Genomic DNA, 19,397 nt, shown 5'->3' with positions numbered 1-19,397 from the left:
TCTTATTAATTCTTAACTCATGGGGTTCATACCAAATTATGGAAAATGAGAAGAGTCTTATACATAATTTCCATATTTCTATTTATACCCTTGAGTCGAGTCATTCGTAACCATTATTCCACATTAAATCGATGAGTTGAGTATCTTTGAGAGGAGTAGTATCTTCGAGTTCTAAGTCTTGAATATTGATATCCAAATCATTTTGGGATTATTCCTTAAAATGAGGCTACTACACATTACCTATGAAAGTCCTTGCCTTGAGAAGTTCATGCATATAATTCCACATAAACTAGATGAGTCGTAGTATAAAGATATGTAATGTAACAACCCGTACCCTAGATAAACCAAAACTCAGATTTTCTAGAAGTGCAGATGACATCAACGGAGGCCACCTATGGATAGTACGTAGGACCACGGTTCATGGACCAGGTCTGTCAATCTTGGTCCACAGACAGAGGCCAAGACCTACGATTTGTAGATAGGACCACGATCTATGGATCAGGTCCGTCGATTTTGGTCCACAAACCCATTCTTTGAATCAAACTATGGAGGAACAGGAGAGACCGTAGTTAGGACCATCATCCGTCGATCTTGGTCCAAAGACCCATTCTTTTAATCAAACAATAAAGAAACAAGACGCACCAATTTTAGGACCATGGTCCATAGACCATATCCATCAATCTTATCCCACAGACCAGTTTTATGAATCAAACAACAAAGGAACAGGACGGACCATAGTTAGGACCACACTCAGTGGACAAATTTCGTGGATCTTGGTCCACAGACCCATGCTCGAAACGAAATATTTTAATCATCTAATTCATTAGGAGTATAACAATACCGACTTCGAATAGGGTGCACCATACCCAAATAGTTATAGAACTACTAGCCAAGTAGGTTTTGAGTCCCCTCTGTGGGCATCAGTTTAGTAAAAACACCATCATGTCTTTATACCTGTAGCAGGATATATTAGGTCCTCTCTATGAAGCGTATACATCAAACTCCACATTTAGCTGATATGGTTTTATTGTAGGTTATTAGTCACTCCCAAAGTTTAGCCAGACTCTATTGCATTGACCATATTTATAATTCAGTTAGTATTTAGTCTTAACATGTTATAAATTTGGTCATTTCATGAAGTTAGTTCATAATTCAGTATATCATGTTCAAAATAATATACTTGTTTTTGTGCTTGTTCAATTATGTTTTAGTTAAGATTTAGTCTATCCTGCAATGCTCATAACCTTTCAAGTACTGACACATATGCTCACTACATCTTCTCGTGATGTAGGTTCAAGTTCTCAGCATCCATATCACTCTTAGATTATTTCCCGATCGTTCATTTAGCATAATTAGTGTTGAGTCCTCATTCTCCGAGGACAGCAGTCGTGTGTTTATTTTGGGTATTTTACTCTTTTTGTTTCAATTTTGCTAGACTGGGCTTGGGTATGTCCCAACATTTTTAGTCAGTTACAGCATATTTTCATACATAGTTAGTTTTAATTTAGTATTGAGTTAATATTCTCTTTGTATTAAACTCTTCATTTTTCAAATACCTCAGTTATAGTATTTGGGTATTCCTTATCTTTTCACATTAAATATTATGTAGCTTCAGAATCAGTTTATCATCTTTATTTTTCTCATGATCATGCAAGCAAACTTAGATTGGGCTCATTTGTGGTTCTAGGTTTCGTGTCTGTCTCATGGGTAGCCCGGGGTGTGACGATCTTTGTATCAGAGAACTAGGTTTAAGTGTCCTAGAATTTCTGAATATCCACACTAAATAGTCTTTTTCATTGATGTGAAGTGCAACGCATCTAATGAGAAGGAGGCTATGATGTGCCTTGGGAAAAATTCACTTTCTTGATATTCTTATCCTGCATTGGTATGATATTCTTTCTAATTCATTTAGGCTCTTAAGATCATGCCTTCTCATATAATTTACACATGGAATACTAATGCACACAATGTTAATGTATTTCCGCTAGTCCCATATCAGAAGGTTGCAAGTGCTGATTTTTCGAATTCCAATTCAGCTTTTAGCTTAGAGAATGACCAACCAATACAGTCAATAGGTTTAAGTTCCTTTTAATATGAATGATGGGAAAATCAGGGTTTTTAGTGTCACAAGTTGGTGAGGACCCACTGAACTTTATTGATGAGGTTAAGAAAATCTTTGGACTGATGCAAGTAAATGGTAATGGTAGGGTTAAGTTGGCATCCTACCAGCTTAAGGATGTGACTCACTTATGGTACACTCAATGGAATGATCCAGGGGTTACATTTACCTTTGTAAATCTCATTAGAAGTCAATTTTTATGTTAGTCTAGAAACTATCTCAGAACTTTTCATAGTCTCTACTCCAATTGGTGACCCAGTTAAAGCTAGACGGGTATACAAAAAATTCCCTGTCACAGTCTCTCTGAAAGTCACCTCAGCAGATCTTATAAAGTTAGAAATGGTAGAGTTAGATGTCATTCTAGGCATGGACTGGTTACATTCATGTTATGCTTCAGTCGATTGTAGAACAAGGATTGTTCGTTTTATCAATTTTAAAATGAACCAATCTTAGAGTTGAAGGGTTGTATCTTAGCGCCTATGGGTCGATTCACTTCTTACCATAAGGAAAGAAAGATGATATCTAAGGGTTGTCTCATCATATAGTTTGGGTTTGTTAATCTAGATCTGAAACCCCAACTCTTCAGTAAGTTCCAATAATCTCTGAGTTTCTAAAAGTGTTTCGATAAGATCTTACCGGAGTCCCTCTCTAAAGATATATCGACAATAGAATTCATCTCCTTCAAGATAACCAGCCTATTTCTATTCCTCCTAATAGGATGGCTCCGGCAGAGCTTAAGGAATTTAAAGATCAGTTTAAAGACATTAGACATTCTAGATAAGGATTTCATCAGACCTAGTATTTCTCCATGGGGTGCACCGTTATTGTTTGTAATAAAAAAATATGGTTCTCTTCAAATGTAAATTGGCTATATAAAGTTAAACAAGTTCACAATAAATAATAAGTATCTTATCCCTAGGATTGATGACTTGTATGACCAACTTCAGGGTGCTAGTCATTCTTCAAAGATAGACCTCAGATCGGGTTATCATAAGCTTAGAGTCAGAGGTAATGACATTCTTAAAATAGCCTTCAGAACTCGGTATGGTCATTATGAATTTTTAGTTATGTCGTTTAACAAACTAATACTCCTGAAGCATTCATGGATTTGATTAAAAAAAGTGTTCGAACAGTACTTGGACTTCTTCGTTATCATTATTATTGATGATATCCTCATTTACTCTAGGAATGAGAAAGAATATGTGAGTTATTTGAGAGTTTATCTACAGACACACAAAGATCGTCAGTTGTTTGCTAACTTTAGAAAATGTGAGTTCCGGTTAACATCTTTAGCTTTCCTTGGTCAAAGTGTATCTAGCGATGGGATCTGAGTGGATTGGCAGAAGATAGAAGCAGTGAAAGTGAGGCCCAAGCCTACCTCTGCTACAAATATTAGAAGTTTCTTAGGTCTAGCGATTTATTATAGAAGATTCGTGGAAGAATTTTCATCGATAGCCTCACCATTGAATAGGTTGACTCAGAAGATGGTCAAATTTTGGTAGTTAGATAATTGTGAGAAAATTTTTGCAAAATTGAAAACTAAATAGACTACATCTCTTGTCTTTACTCTACCAGAGGGTTCAAATGGTTATGTGATCCATGATGATGCATCCAGAGTTGGCCTAGGTTGTGTGTTGATGTAGCGAGATAAGTTTATAGCATATGTTTTTAGAAAGCTTAAGTTGCATGAGATGAACTATCAAACTCATAACTTGAGCTTGTTATAGTGGTGTTTGTACTCGAGATCTGGAGACACTACTTGCATGGTATTCATGTAGATGTGTTCACTAATCATAATAGTCTTCAGTATATGTTTACCCACAAAGAGTTGAATATTTGAAAGAGGAGATGACTTGAGTTCCTTAAGGATTAGATATGAATGTGCATTATCATTTTAGTAATGAGAATGTAGTAGCAGATTATTTAAGATAGAATAGCCATGTTGAGGAAGAAAGGAAGGATCAAATGAAGGATGTTCACAGGCTTTCTTGCTTAGGAGTTCTCCTTATGAGAATATTGGATAGTGGAATTTAGAATGGGGAAGAATCTTCTTTGGTAGTGGAGGCCAAGGAAAAGCAAGACAGTGATCCAATCTTGCTTGAACTTAAGGGTGCAGTCCATAATTAGAGAGAGTAGAAGTTTTCTCCCAAGGGGGAGATGGTGTACTTCGCAACCAGGGTAGATTGTGTGTTCGTAATGAGGGTGACTTGAGACACCATATTCTTGTAGAAACTTATAAGTCTAGGTACTCTATTCATCCAAGTTCCACTAAAATGTATTGCAATCTGCGGAAAGTCTATTGGTGGAATGGCATAAAGCGAGATATAATAGATTTTTTTAGTAAGTACACAAATTGCAAGAAAGTCTATATAGAATATCAGAAATCAGAGGGTATGACTTAAGAGATCGACATTCCTACTTGGAAGTGGGAAGTGATCAATATGGATTTCATCACATAGCTACTTCATACTTGCAGACAACATGACTCCATTTGGGTTATGTTGATAGGATGACTAAGTCTTTTTGAATCACGGCCGGAGAGAACCCCTCAGTCACGATCCCTTAGCATTCGTCATAACATGACATCATTTAAAATGCGGAAAAATTAAAAACTTTTACATATACTAAGTGAGGTATACTTAGACCTCTCACATAGAAGCTTACTTAGGCTTTTCTTATAGCAACATGATAACATACATATGAAAGTCTAGAAGATGTCTCCCTTAAAAACCATCTAAAGAATACGAGTCATGAACATAGATAATACAAATTTAATACACCATATAGGCCTTACTTCAATAGAATCTAAATGAAAAAAGGAAGTAAACGATATCTCTTACAACTACTAATGTCTTCATAAGCTAGAATAACGAAATGAGCACCTACCAATAGTTGGAGAAAGCGTTCCAAGCTTCTTCAATAGACCTTTTTAATCTTCAATTTCCGGGCCCCACATTTGTAGTTATATAAGTAAGGGGTTAGTACGCCACATTTACTAGGTATGGGTATATAAACATAACATTTAAGGACATGCATGAAAAGGACCATTTCTTTTGAATGAATTCTAAGTCATCTGAAAATCTTTATTACACATATAATACAGCATATACAAGATATGGATCAAAATAACATAAAGTATGATCATAACCAAAGACATAACATCATAAAATCATTTTAACATTTCATGTTCAATAGTGCATATCAACTTAACATAGAAAACACTTACCTGTGATTTCATCCCATGCCTACAAGTCCAAGGACCATGTGAAGCCCCATAACCACATATAATCAACTAAACAACATAGAAGACCATAAGTAAAACTTTGCTTTATACAATGTATATAATAGGCAGTCATCACCTCATATAGCAATAAAGATCAATAACATGTTCATCAACCAACATCATATAATAGTGACATCATATATCATAAGCACTATAGATTTCATGTTATCATATTATAGAAGAACAATCTCCTAGGACTTCCCTTAGAGTCAATTTGTGCAATGTCTAGGTAGAGTCACATACCCTACCTATAATAAGTAGACTCCTCAAGTTACCTTAGTCAACATCTATTTACATGTCTTTAATTTTACTTGAGGGAACAATCGCCTTAACTAAAATTAGACCATGTGAGATAAACATGGACTCCGATGTCATGAAACCCCACACCGAAGAAAGTGGTCTACCGGCCAAAGTAGAACAAAAATATGAACATAGCATTCTAACTGGATCAACTATAAAGTATTCCTATGGTGGCAACATAGTTCAAGAACTAGGATATATATTAGAGACCCATAGTTCAACATTACATGGCAGCCTCTATCTCATGAGACTCATTGTGAACCTCTCATATCTAGTTCATCGGTTCTAACCTAAAGTCCCTTTGTGAATAATCTTTAAGTCTTCATTTCCTCATAAATCGTATCATAGGTCATAAGAGATTAAATCCTTGTATAAGCATGATCATAATCTTTTTAGGTTTAGGATGAGAATTTCCTTTCATCATAACCCTTTATTTGTGAGATTAACATTTCATAATCATAGTGTGTAAGGTGTACAAGATAAACCTCGTAACCTTGCATTATCATATCCTTACAATGATCCCATATTTAACATATTCATAGACCAATATATATCCATATCAACATCATACACACTTCAGTTGCATAGCAACATCATTTTTAGGCTAACATAAACATAATAGAATATTCAAGACTTTAGAATACTTACCTATTGCTTCTGAGAACCTTTATCAAGAACTTATGTTCATTTTACAACAACCATTTAACAACATAGTGAAATACTCAATAACATAACCAATACCAACCGTTCAAGTCATATAAAAAATCAATTCGTAGTTAAGGATAAGGAAAAGGGTCATTCAATAGTTAATCCAAGCTATAATTCCAATCCCAACATTTAAATGTTATCCGCGTCCTCCTCAAGGACCCTTCGGGTGGTCCTTGGGTGTCATTACGAAGTGTTTTAACCCGTTGTACTATATTTTGCCTATATAAAGTTAGTTTACATGTTTTGGAGTTCATTTGAGACTCTCAAACCTTCACCAAAACATAGGAACTTCTACTAGTTCAAATTAGCTAGTTTTCGAACGTCAAGGTCTTTCTTTATCGTTTTGGATCAAACTTTTTCTAATTCAGTTTAGTACATTAATATAGGTCTGTAAAAATCTTTCAAATCATATTTAATAGGCTAAGATCTAGCATAAGTCATGGAACTTTCGGAGTGCTACATTATCTACCCTTAGAAACATTCGTCCCCGAATAACAGTAAAATCTTTTAGAGGGCAAGGAAAGACTCCATAATAGCAGCCCAATCAACAACAACATATATAATACGTCATCAAGTATTGCACAGTTCATAGGAGTACTTCACAACTCGCTTCAGCACATATCAAAACATTATACATAACAACTCAATTTGAGATGCATAACATATAAGAGCTTTAACATTTCATAACACATAATGACGAACTACCTTACCATCCTCAACATGAGCTCAAAATACAGCACAGAGTTACCATGCTATCACTCTTCTCAAGATAATGACAAAATAGCAAAATCTCAAGAATACAACATGCATACACATTTCATATACATGCAGGATTAGAGCATGAAAGCATTTTTTCTTCAAACTCAAGTTGGTACATATTTTACCAACACTTGCACCTATTCAGAAAACAAGTAATTTTAATATTAATATTTTTTTCCTATTAAGAGGAATGTCTAACCGGGATACCTATGCATTTCTTAAGCATAGAAACAAGAAACACCGGATGAACCAAAGCTTGTTCGGTAGGTAGGTTCAGCTCATAGGCAACCTTTCCAATCCGTTGTAAAACCTCATAAGGACCAACATATCTGCGACTTAACTTTTCCTTCTTACCTAACCTCATCACCCATTTTATAGGTGAAATCTTCAAATAGACATGATCACCTATTTCAAACTCAAGATCTCTTCTTTTATTTTTAGCATAAGATTTTTGCCGTCTATAGGTTGTCTTCAATCTATCTCTTATGACTCATAACTTTCACTATAGCCTCATAGATAATCTCGGGACCAAGAAGTGAGGACTCACCAACCTCAAACCATCCAACCGAAGACCTACATCTTCTACCATAAAGAGCTTCCAAAGTTGTCATGGAGATGCTGGAATGGTAACTATTGTTGTAGGATAACTCCATCAACGGTTTGAGATCATCCAAACTTCCCTTAAAATCAATAATACAGTCTCTTAACATATATTTAAAGGTTTGAATGATAAGTTTTGCTTGACCATCTATATGACGATGAAAAGCGGTGCTAAGTTTTTCTTTAAACCCTTTTGAAAAGCTTCCTGGAAAAATGAGAAGTGAATTGAGCACCCCTATTCAAAATGATGGACAAGGGAATCCCATGAAGACTCAAAATGCCATTATGTAGATTATTCCATAATCTTCAGTAGTAAAAGTAGACTTAACGGGAATAAAGTGGGAAGATTTGGTCAACCTACACACAATAACCCATATTGAATCATTTTGCCTTCGGGTTCGAGGTAACTGATACGCTCAAACATACTTGTCAAATAAGAAGTAAAGCGGTCGTATCAAGTAAAGAATCCAACTAATGAGGTTGGGATCGTTCCCACGAGGAAAATAGTTCAGACTTAACTTTAATATATTATTATTATTATTTAGTCAACTATTTCCTTAGAAAACAAAAGAAAATAAAAGGGGTTTTTTTTCTCTAAATTAATGAAAATAACTAACTAAAGTAAAGTAAACAACTAACAGATTCATATCTTGGAGTTACTCAATTAATAAAAGTAACTAGGGTTTAAGTGTTCCCCACAAGTTCCTAACTTGATAATTCTTATTATAACAATTCTTTCCTAATATCTTGCATGCAAAGTGATAAGTTATGTATTTCTAAATACTTGGTCCGGCATCTAGAAAATTTCACTCTGCACCTTGGTCTGGCAACGTGTGTTGCTATACAAACCCTTACCTTTACCTCATATTAAGCATTATATTCGAAATTTGACTAAGTTATTACCTTGTACCAATCAACACTAGCCTATTAGATAGTATACACTGAATCTATGTTGATAATTCTTTTTCTATTATCTACCTCCTTGGTCCGGCAAGTAGCATTAAGGCGAGTTTAACGTTGGCCATCCGTTAAAAAGACTTCTAAACGAAATAATTAGCAATACATGCAAGAAACTATTCTGAAATTGTTATTTTTGTTAGATTTTACCTCATTGTTAACCCATGGTTCCCACAACCCTAATTATGGAGTTTAGCTACCCATAGTCATAATCACAATTTTCATGTATTTAATATAAGAATCCATGCACTTACTTTTATGAGAAAGAATAAAATCCATAAATTCACTTGATTAATCACCAAAATTATCAACAATCAATTCTAAAAAAAGTGTAACAATTGCTGAAATTAGTCCTTCAATACTTGAACAAGAGAACTAAAGATTCCCAAAAGTCTAACTATCAAAAAGTCTAATATTATAGAGTCTACTAACAAAGAGTCTAACCCCAAAAACAAGGTTTTTCGTACTATTTATAATAAAAACAAAACCTAATAAAAGAGGGATTCTAATTACTGAAAATCTGTCAAAACGCGGCTGGGTCGACGGACCTCGTGACGGACCGTCGTGGTCACGATGGGCCGTCAAGGCCTTCGCCATCGCATACTTCACAAATTCTTCTTCTTCTCTCTTCATTACCCTCGACGAACAGATATGATGGACTATTTCAAGCACGACGGTCTGTCGAGGGTCTCCGTTCCATAATACTTAAACTTCTTGGAATTTGGGTACTAGAACTACTCTCTGATCATTGCGACGAACCAGCAGGAAGAACCATCGTGGCTATGAAGGTCCGTCATGGACTTTCATAATCCCACACTTAGGTTAGACTTTCCCACCTTTCTTCTGCAGCTTCACAACGATGCCACCTATGGACCGTCACAAGCTCGACGGACCGTCACAAGCTTCGTAGGTGGTCTCTTTTGCATTTCTCGCTCAAAACTTTCCGCGTTGATCTTTGGACAGATTTACTGCAAATAAGGAGAAACTTACATAAAAATCAATAAAAAGGCTTTTGGAAACATACTAAATTTAAGGAAAAAGCATTAAAAATACCGTGAAACCACGGTATATCAGTAACCCAACAAAAGTACATATTGATGGCTTCCAACTTCCAAGTAGGAACATCAATGATTTGGGTTAAGCAACCCGGTTTAAGATGCTCTGCTCTGACTTGTTGAAAAATTAGACACTTAAAAACAAACATTGCTATGTTCCTTTTTAAACTATCCCACAAATAGACTTCCCTAAGATCGTGATACATTTTGACGGCACTTTTGACGGCCCCCGTTTGTATAGAATAACGAGAACCATGGGCTTCTTCTAGAATTTTGTTTCTCAAGTTATCATCATCGGGAACACATAATATACCTTGAAACCTAATAAAATAATCCCTCCTTGGGAGAATGACTCATTGAGAACACCAAGTACAGATTCCTTTAACTTCATCAATAGAGGATCAAGATGTTGCTTAGATTTCACCTCAACCACTAATGATTGGTCGCAGTTATGATGGACCATAAAACCACCAATGGGAGAATCTTCTAAATGAACACCTAAGCAAGCCAACCTATGAACATCTTTCACAAGATCTTTCTTCTCTTCTTTCACTTGAGACACACTACCCATGGTCATACAACTCAAAGCATCTGCCCCCACATTGGCCTTGTCGGGGTGGTAAAAGACACTCATTTGTAATCCTTCAAAAGTTTTAACCATCTTCTATGTCGGAAATTTAACTCCTTTTGTGTAAACACATATTGACAACCTATATGGTCAATAAACACATCAAGATGAACACCATACAAGTAATGTCTCCATATTTTCAAGCCAAAAACTACAGCTGCTATCTCAAGGTCATTAGAGATAATTCGTTTCATGAATTTTGAGTTGCCTAGAGGCATAGGCTCTCACCTTGCCATGTTTCCTGAGGACACATCCCAAACCCACTCGCGAAGCATCACAATACAAAACAAAGCCTTCATTACCCTCCAATAAAGTCAACACCTGAGCAGAGGAAAGCTTATCTTTCATGTCTTAATAACCTTTTTCACAAGCTTCGGACCACTGTAACTTCACCTTATTTTGGGTAAACGCTGTGAAATGAGAAGAAGTGGGTGAAAATCCATAAAAAAAACCTTCTATAATGACCGACTAGACCCAAGAAACTCCTTATGTCGATGGGATTCAAAGGTCTAGGCTGATTTCTGACCACATCCATCTTCTTCAGATCAACATCTACACCCTTACAAAAGATAACATGGCCAAGAGAAGCAAACGACCTCAACCAAACTTCATACTTTTTAAATTTGGCATAAAGTTGGTGTTCTTTGAGGATTTGCAAGGCCAACCTGAAGTGATTCTCATGTTTATTTTCATTCTTGGAGTATATTGAAATATAATCAATGAACACAATCACAAATGAGTCGAGGTAATCTCAGAGAACTCTATTTATTAGGTCCATAAAAATAGTCGGGGCATTTGATAATCCAAAAGACATAAATGGGAATTCATAGTGACCATATCTAGTTCGGAAAGCTCTTTTTGGAAAATCTTCACCTCTCACTCTAAGTTAGTGATATTTTGATCTTAAGTCAATCTTGGGAAAGTAGTTAGCACCTTGAAATTTATCAAATAGATCATCAATCCAAGGGAGAGGATACTTGTTCTTTATTGTGACCTTATTGAGTTTGCGATAGCCAATCCATATTCTAAGAGACTCTTTCTTCTTCTCTATAAATAAGACCGGAGCACCCCATGGAGAAATACTAGGTTGAATGAAACCCTTATCTAGTAAATCTTTGAGTTGGAGATTCAACTCTATCAATTCATCCAGAGCCATCCGATATGGAGGAAATGCAATGGGATTCATATCCAGCAACAACTCAATGAAAAAGTCAATTTCACATTCGAGAGGAACTCCTGGAAGGTCATTAGAAAAAACCTCTGGGAATACCCTCACTACATGGACTGACATAATAGAAGAATTTTCACATTCTTGATATTTAACTTTCACTACATGGCATAAACAACCTTTATATATCATCTATCAAGCCTTCAAGAAAAATATTTGACCCCTCGGCATAGAATTTCCCCCCTTTCATTCTAAAATGGGTTCATTTAAGAATTGAAACTTCACAACCCTCATTCTACAATCTATGGAAGAAAACATGCATGAAGTCAATCTATACACAAAATGATATCAAAATAATACATGTCAAGTTATACCAAATCCGCAAGAGTAACTCTATTAGGAATCATTACAAGACATTCCCTATCAACTCTTTTTGAAACCACAGAGTCACCCATTGGGGTACAAACTGAAATGGGTTCAATCAGAACTTCGGGAAGCACATCAGAATTTCTAGATACCAAAGGTGTAACAATAGAAAAAGTATCTCCTATATCAAAATGAAGCATAAACATTAATAGTAAATACTTGTAAGTACCATTCACATCATCTGGAGAGCTCTCTTGTTCACCCCTCACCTTGAGTGCATAAAAACGATTCCTTTTTGGAGTTTCAGAGCGAGCACCGATTGATTGAGCTATGGTATTCCCATTTACTTGACTCTTCACATTAGGACACTCTTTCACCATATGGCCTTTTTTGCGACAACCATAGCAACTATTAGTTCCAATAAGGCATTCACCCATATGTTTCTTGCCACACTAATAACAAGTTTGTCTTTCTCTTGGTGGATCAACATTTCCCCTCTTTTAAGGTTTAGGATTAGACACCTATCATTTCGAGTATTGGAGACAGTTTACGGAACCAGGTTTGAAAACCTCTTCTTGAACATAGGCTTGTCTTGAATGTCAAGCCTACTCTTGGAAGAACCACTTTCAAAAGATCTTGCCTTCTAAGCTTCCCTATTCCTCTTCCTTAGACGACTCTCCTCTACTTGTTGAGCATTAACCATCAACCTAGAAAGATTCATATTGTCATGAATCATATTGTCTTCTCTATTCTCTTTGGATACGGCCATTACATAACGGCTTATTCCATACCTAGCAATGGAAACAAAATAGGAAGCATATTTGGACAATAAACTTTAAGTAGTATCCCATAACACCCATATCTCCTCAATGAAGGTTGATGAACTCCTCTCCCTTATCTTCCCTTTTCTCCCTTGGGGAGAATATGCAAAGAAAGGCATTTTTGAAGCTCTCCCATGTCACGGGACCACCTCTGAAATCCCTACTATCCTTCCACTGATTGTACCATGTCTGAGCCATGTCCTTGATTTGATAGGCAGCAAGCTCAGCCTTTTCAATTGTACTCACTCCATGAGCAAACAAGATCTTATAGAACTCATCAAGGAAATCTTGGAGGTCTTCATCAACATTTGATCAAAGGAAAATAGGAGGATTCATCGTCGTGAAATCCCTCTGACGGCTAGCGCTAGTACTATCATATTTGTTCTCTCGGGGAACAACCTCCATGTTATCTTTTACCGTGATGGCTTGAGCTTGAGTGGTGATGGCTTGGGCAATTTTAAATAGGGCTTCCCTCACCTCACCATCTGTCATGGACTGAGGATTGATCGAAACTTGATAATTTGCAGCAGCTTGCACTTGAAGAGGAACTCCATTGCCTTGGGGAGTAGCTCCCACATTCGCAATCTTTTCTTCTACTCTTCCCGCGGAAGTTCTTCTTGTGTTCATCGCCTATGACCACAAGATAGGGATTAGATTCTAAAAAACAAATAGTGTCAAAACTCTATATGCACAACATAGGATTACCAAGAAAAGAGAATTTTCCTAATCATCACATAGCATCTCATTATATAATATGATTTAGTGAAACAATAGTCTAAAAGATATTCAACCTTATTCTCTGATACCAAGTTTTTCTTGACCGGAGAGCACCCCCTAGTTGCGACTGGCATCGTCTTCCTCTCAGAGGACTCAGACAAGCCCTTAGCATTGGTCATAGCATGTGCATAAAGTTTAAAAACATAGACAAATACTAAGTGAGGTATACTTAGACCTCTCACATAGAAGCTTACTTAGGCTTTTCTTATAGAGACATGATAACATACATACAAAAGTCTAAAAGTTGTCTAACATAAAAACCATCTAAAGAATACGAGTCTTGGACTTAGCCAGTACAAGTTTAATACGCCATATAGGCCTTACTACAATAGAATCCAAATAAAAAGCGAAGTATAGAGTATCTCTTAACATTATTAAGTCTTCATTAGCTATAATAACGAAAAGATAACATCCCCAAACATGAGGACCTACAAATACTTGTAGAAAGAGTTCCAAGCTTCTTGAATCGACCATCTAAATCTTCAATGTCAGACCCTACATTTGATGTGTATATGCACATAACATCTAAGGACATGCATGAATAAGAACCATTTCTTTAGAAATCATGCTAACTCATTTTAAAACATTTAATTTACATACAATAGAGCATATACAAGATAAGGATCACAACGACATAAAGCATGATCATAACCAAAGACATATTATAAAATCATATTAACATTTCATGTACAATAGTGCATATAAAATTAACACACAAAAACACTTACTAGTGATCCCGTACCAAGCCTACAAGTGCAATGATCATATGAAGCCCCATAACCATACATAAACAATTAAACAAGATAGGAGACCATAAGTAAAGAGTTTCTTCATATCACATATATAATAGGTAGTATCACCACATATATCAATATAGACCAATAACATGTTCATCAATATAAACAACATCATAGAATAGTAACATCATATATCATAAGCATTATACATTTCATGTTATCATATTATAGAAGAACAATCTCCTACGACTTTCCTTAGAGTCAACTTGTCTAATGTCTAGGTTGAGTCACATACCCCTACCTATACTATGTAGACTCCTCCAGTTATCCTAGTCAATGTCTATTTACTTGTATTTTATTTTACATGAGGGAACAAACACCTCAATTTACATTACACCATGTAAGCTAAACATGAAATCTGGTGTCATGAAGCCCTACATCGAAACAAGGTGGTATACCGGTCAATGTAGAACCAAAACATGAACACAGAATTCTAGGTGGATCCACTATTAGAATTCCTATGGTGGAAACAGAGTTCAATAACTAGGATATATATTAGAGACCCATAGTTCAACATTACATGGCAGCCTCTATCTCATTAGAGTCATTGTGAACCTCTCATATCTAGTTCATCGGTGCTAACATAAACTCCTTTTGTAAATAATCTGTAAATTTTCATTTATTCATAAATTTTATCATAGGTCATAGGAGTTCAACTCCTTTTATAAGCATGATCATAAGATATTTATGTTTAGGATGACAATTTCCTTTAATCACAACCCTTTATTTTTTATATTAACATATCATAATCATAGCGTGTAAGGCATAAAAGATAAACCTCATCAACTTGCATTATCATATCCTTACCATGATCCCACTTTTAACATATTCATAGAACAAAATATATACATAGAAAAATCATACATGGTTCAATTGCTTAGAAACATCATTTATAGGATAAAATAAACATAATAAAATATTCACGACTTTAGTAGACTTACCTATTGCTTGCGAGAACCTTCATCAAGAACTTACGTTCAATTTAAAATAATCATCCAACAACATAGTAAAATACTCAATAACTTAACCAATGCCAACCCTTAAAGTCATATACAAGACCAATTTGTAGTTATGAATAAGGGAAAGGGTCATTAAAGAACTCATTCAAGCTATAGTTTCAGTCCCAACATTTACATGTTATCAAGTGATATATATAACCCAATCAAAATCAATAATTTGAGAAGGAAAATGATTCACACGAAAATTAAACATTAAAAACCAATTACCCAGCGATACATACTTAATTAACCATAGGAAATTGTTATTTTTCATCATTAGTCATAATTTTTTGAGTTAGGAAGAAACCCATTTTGTAGAGTAAATACCCTAGGAGTTGAATTCTTGAAAATCATCTCTGAAAGGACTTCTTGGGGAGGAATACCAATAGCGAAGAACCATACCTTGTTGAAGAATATTACACAAATTTTGAATGAAAATCATGAAGTTTTCATCATCTTCCTTTAGCTTTTCTTGTTCTTCTATTTAGTTTGAAAAGAGAGAGATTCTTGAGAGAAATGAGAAGGACTTCTTTAATATGATTTGAAGTGAGTGAAAGTGGTCTAAAAATTTCCTAAAAATATTATAAACGCGTCCCCTAAACTACCCAAAAGAACCCTTACTTAAATGGGTCTTTTTGTGAAGTTAAATTGACTTAAAAATGACGCGGACAAATCAGTGAAGTGGCTGCACGTCGCAGGGTCAATTTCATATTTTATATTTGAAATCTTGGTTGAGGCAGTGAGAATCGGGGAGTGAACGCATCTCGAGGCAATTTTTGTGCCTCCACACATGTTGGTTGTGCACACAGGCTGCTTTGGCAACCTGCTTGCCAATGTCCGGGTCCTTCTCAAGGACCCTTTGAGTTGTGCCTGGGGTGTTCTTATCGGACGATTGGACCCTTTGTACTAAATATCACCTATATATGGTCATTTTATAAGTTTTGGACTTTATTTAACTCTCCCATCCCTTCATCAAACATAGGGACGCCTACTAGTTCAAATTAGCTAGTTTTCGGATGTCTTTCTTTATCATTTTGGATCTAACATTTTATAATTGAGTTTAATCCATTAATATAGGTCTGGAAACATAAATTTCGTGAATATTTAATAGACAAATCTCTAGTCTATGTCATGGAACTTCTGGAGTGTTACATCTTGCTTTTTGGCGGTCAGTGACTACAAATTCGGCGGTGGACTATGTCAAGCTTTACATTAAGTAAATTGTGATGTCGCATGTGGTTCCTTTGTCTATCATCTTAGACATAGGTCCTCTGTTTAACTCTCATATCTAGAAGTCATTTCAGAAGGGTCTTGGTACTTGTGTTAACCTTAGCAAAACATTTAATCCACAGACGAATGGACATATAGAGTGGACCATTCAGATACTAGAGGATATGTTGATAACTTGTGTAATTAATTTCAAGGGTAGTTGGAATGATCACCTATCTCTTATTGAGTTCATCTACAACAATAGCTACCGTTCCAGTATTAAAATGGCCCCTTATGAGGCATTATATGGGCGTAGATGTAGATCTCTTGTTTATTGGTTTGAAGTAGAAGAAGCATCTTTGATAAGGACATATACAATCCTTTATGCTATGGATAAAGTGTAACTCATTAGGGATAGACTTAAGACAGCCCAAAGTCATCAGAAATCTTATGCATATGGAAGGAGAAGGGAAATAAAGTTCCAAGTTGATATTTGTATTTTCCTAAAAGTGTAACTTATGAAGGGGCGATGAGATTTTTCAAGATAGGGAAGCTCAGTCCTAGATATGTAGTCCCTTGCAAGATCTTGAAAAGGGTGTGCAAAGTTGCAAAAAAGTTTGAGTTACCAGTATGATTAGCATTAGTGCATCCAGTCTTCCATATCTTGCTCTTGAAGAAGTGTGTAGGTGATCCAACCTCTATATTGTCTTTAAAGAGTGTGGTGATGAAAAATGGTGTTTTGTTAGGACATAACACTTGATATTCTTGACCGTCAGGTTAGAAGGTTGAAAAACATTGAAGTCGCTTTAGTCAAGGCTTTTTAGAGGAGTCAGTTCGTAGAGAGAGTAACTTGGGAAGCAGAAGCGACGATGAAAGACATGTATCCTCACCTCTTTCATTCCGATTCCACTCCAGGTTGAGGTAATAGTTCCTCTTAAGTTTTCCACTCATTGATGCATGATTCAACCTTAGAATCATGTTCCCTAGGTTTTTACTTGTATTTTCAGCGTATTTGCATGTCCTTTGAACTCAATTCAGTTAGAAACTCAGTTTTCAGTGTTTTGTGATAGGGATTGCAGCACTCTCCCTCGATTTCAGCTTGTTTAATCTTCATTTAAGGATGAATTTTCTCTAGTAGGAGATAATGTAACAACACGTACCCTAGATAAACCAAAATTTGGATTTTCCAGAAGTGCTGGTGTCATCTAAGGAGTCGACCTACGGACCATAGTCAGACCCACGGTCTGTGGACCAGCTACATCGATTTTGTTCCACAAACGATGATCGGGACCTACGAACCGTAGGTAGAACCACAGTTCGTGGACCAGGTCAGTCGATCCTTATCCACAGGCCTATTCTCTGAATCAAATGATGAAGGAACAGGATGAACCATAGTTAGGACCATGGTCCGTGAACCAAGTCCATTGATCTTGGTCCATAGACCCATTATCTAAATCAAATGATTAAGAAACAAGACGGACCATAGTTAGGATTACGGTCCATGGACCAAGTTCGTTTATATAGGTCCACATATCCATTCTCTAAATCAAACAACAAATGAATAGGACATACCCTAGTTAGGACCATGGTCCGTTGATTTTGGTCGACAGACCCATGCTCTAAACCAAACGACGGTCAGGACCTATGGACCGTAGGTAGGACAACATTTTGTTGACTAGGTCCATATATCTTGGTACACAGACGACGGTTAGGACCTACGGACCTTAGTTAGGACCATGGTACGTGGACCAAGTTTGTTGATCACTTCTACAATAGTTAATTTAGGGGTCTTTTGGTCTTTTCTTATTTTGTTTAACCCCTAAGCTACATCGTTTAGACCTTCAATTAGGAGGTTTTATTCTATTTATGCCTAGAAACAAAGATAAAACATATCTAAGTCAAATCATTAATCAAAACATCTAAAATATTAAGAAATAGAGGAGAGAAAGGTCAAGAACCCTAGTTCAGGAATGCAACAAGGATCAATCAATTCCAGCCCCAATTTCTAAATATTTCTCCGTTGAATTCATCACAAGGATATGTGATTTCACTAGTAGGTTCCTTTGTCTCATTGGATCCCTAGAATTCAGTCTGTTTCTTGATCCCTTATTATAAATAGACATAGGGTTTCTAGAATTACAGTAGATCATCTCGAATTATTAACATGTTCCGAATCAAACTACCATGTTATTACTCTGTTTATTGCATGAATTTTAGATACCTTGCTACGTAGTTCTTTAGTTATTGAATTAAACATGCTAGATCAGATATTTCAATTAAATCAAATATAATAACTGAGTTATTAATGCATCGTTATCAGATTAGTTTTTGCATTGTCAGTTTGCATGTTCTATTTTGAGCTATCAAGTATTTATAGAAACTCATTCAACATATGTTAATCACTTAATTCATTAAGATTATCATAAAACCAAGTTGGACTGGGGTTTAGCATACCAAAATAGTCCTAGAACTACTAGCCAAGTAGGTTGTAAGTCCCCTCTATGGGCATCAGTTTAGTGATCACATCAACATGCCTTTATATATCTAGTAGGGTATACTGAGTCCTCTCGATGGGGATTTTATATCAGAATACACACTTAGCTCATGTGGTTTCATTATCAGTTATTAGTAGCTCACATAGTTCAGTCATACTCTATTGCATTGACCATATTTAAAGTTCAGTTAGTTTTTAGTCTCAGCATGTTATAAATTTGTTCATTGCATCAAGTTAGCCCAGGATTCTTAATATCATGTTCAGAATATTATACTTGCTTTTGTGCCTGTTTAGTTATGTTTTATTTCAACTTTACACTATCCTACATGCTCAGTACCTTTCAAGTACTAAGGCATAC

This window comes from Solanum lycopersicum, chromosome 1 (genome assembly GCF_036512215.1).
Source record: "Solanum lycopersicum chromosome 1, SLM_r2.1".
Classification (NCBI taxonomy): Eukaryota; Viridiplantae; Streptophyta; class Magnoliopsida; order Solanales; family Solanaceae; genus Solanum; species Solanum lycopersicum.
Note: the sequence above shows the minus strand (reverse complement) of the source record.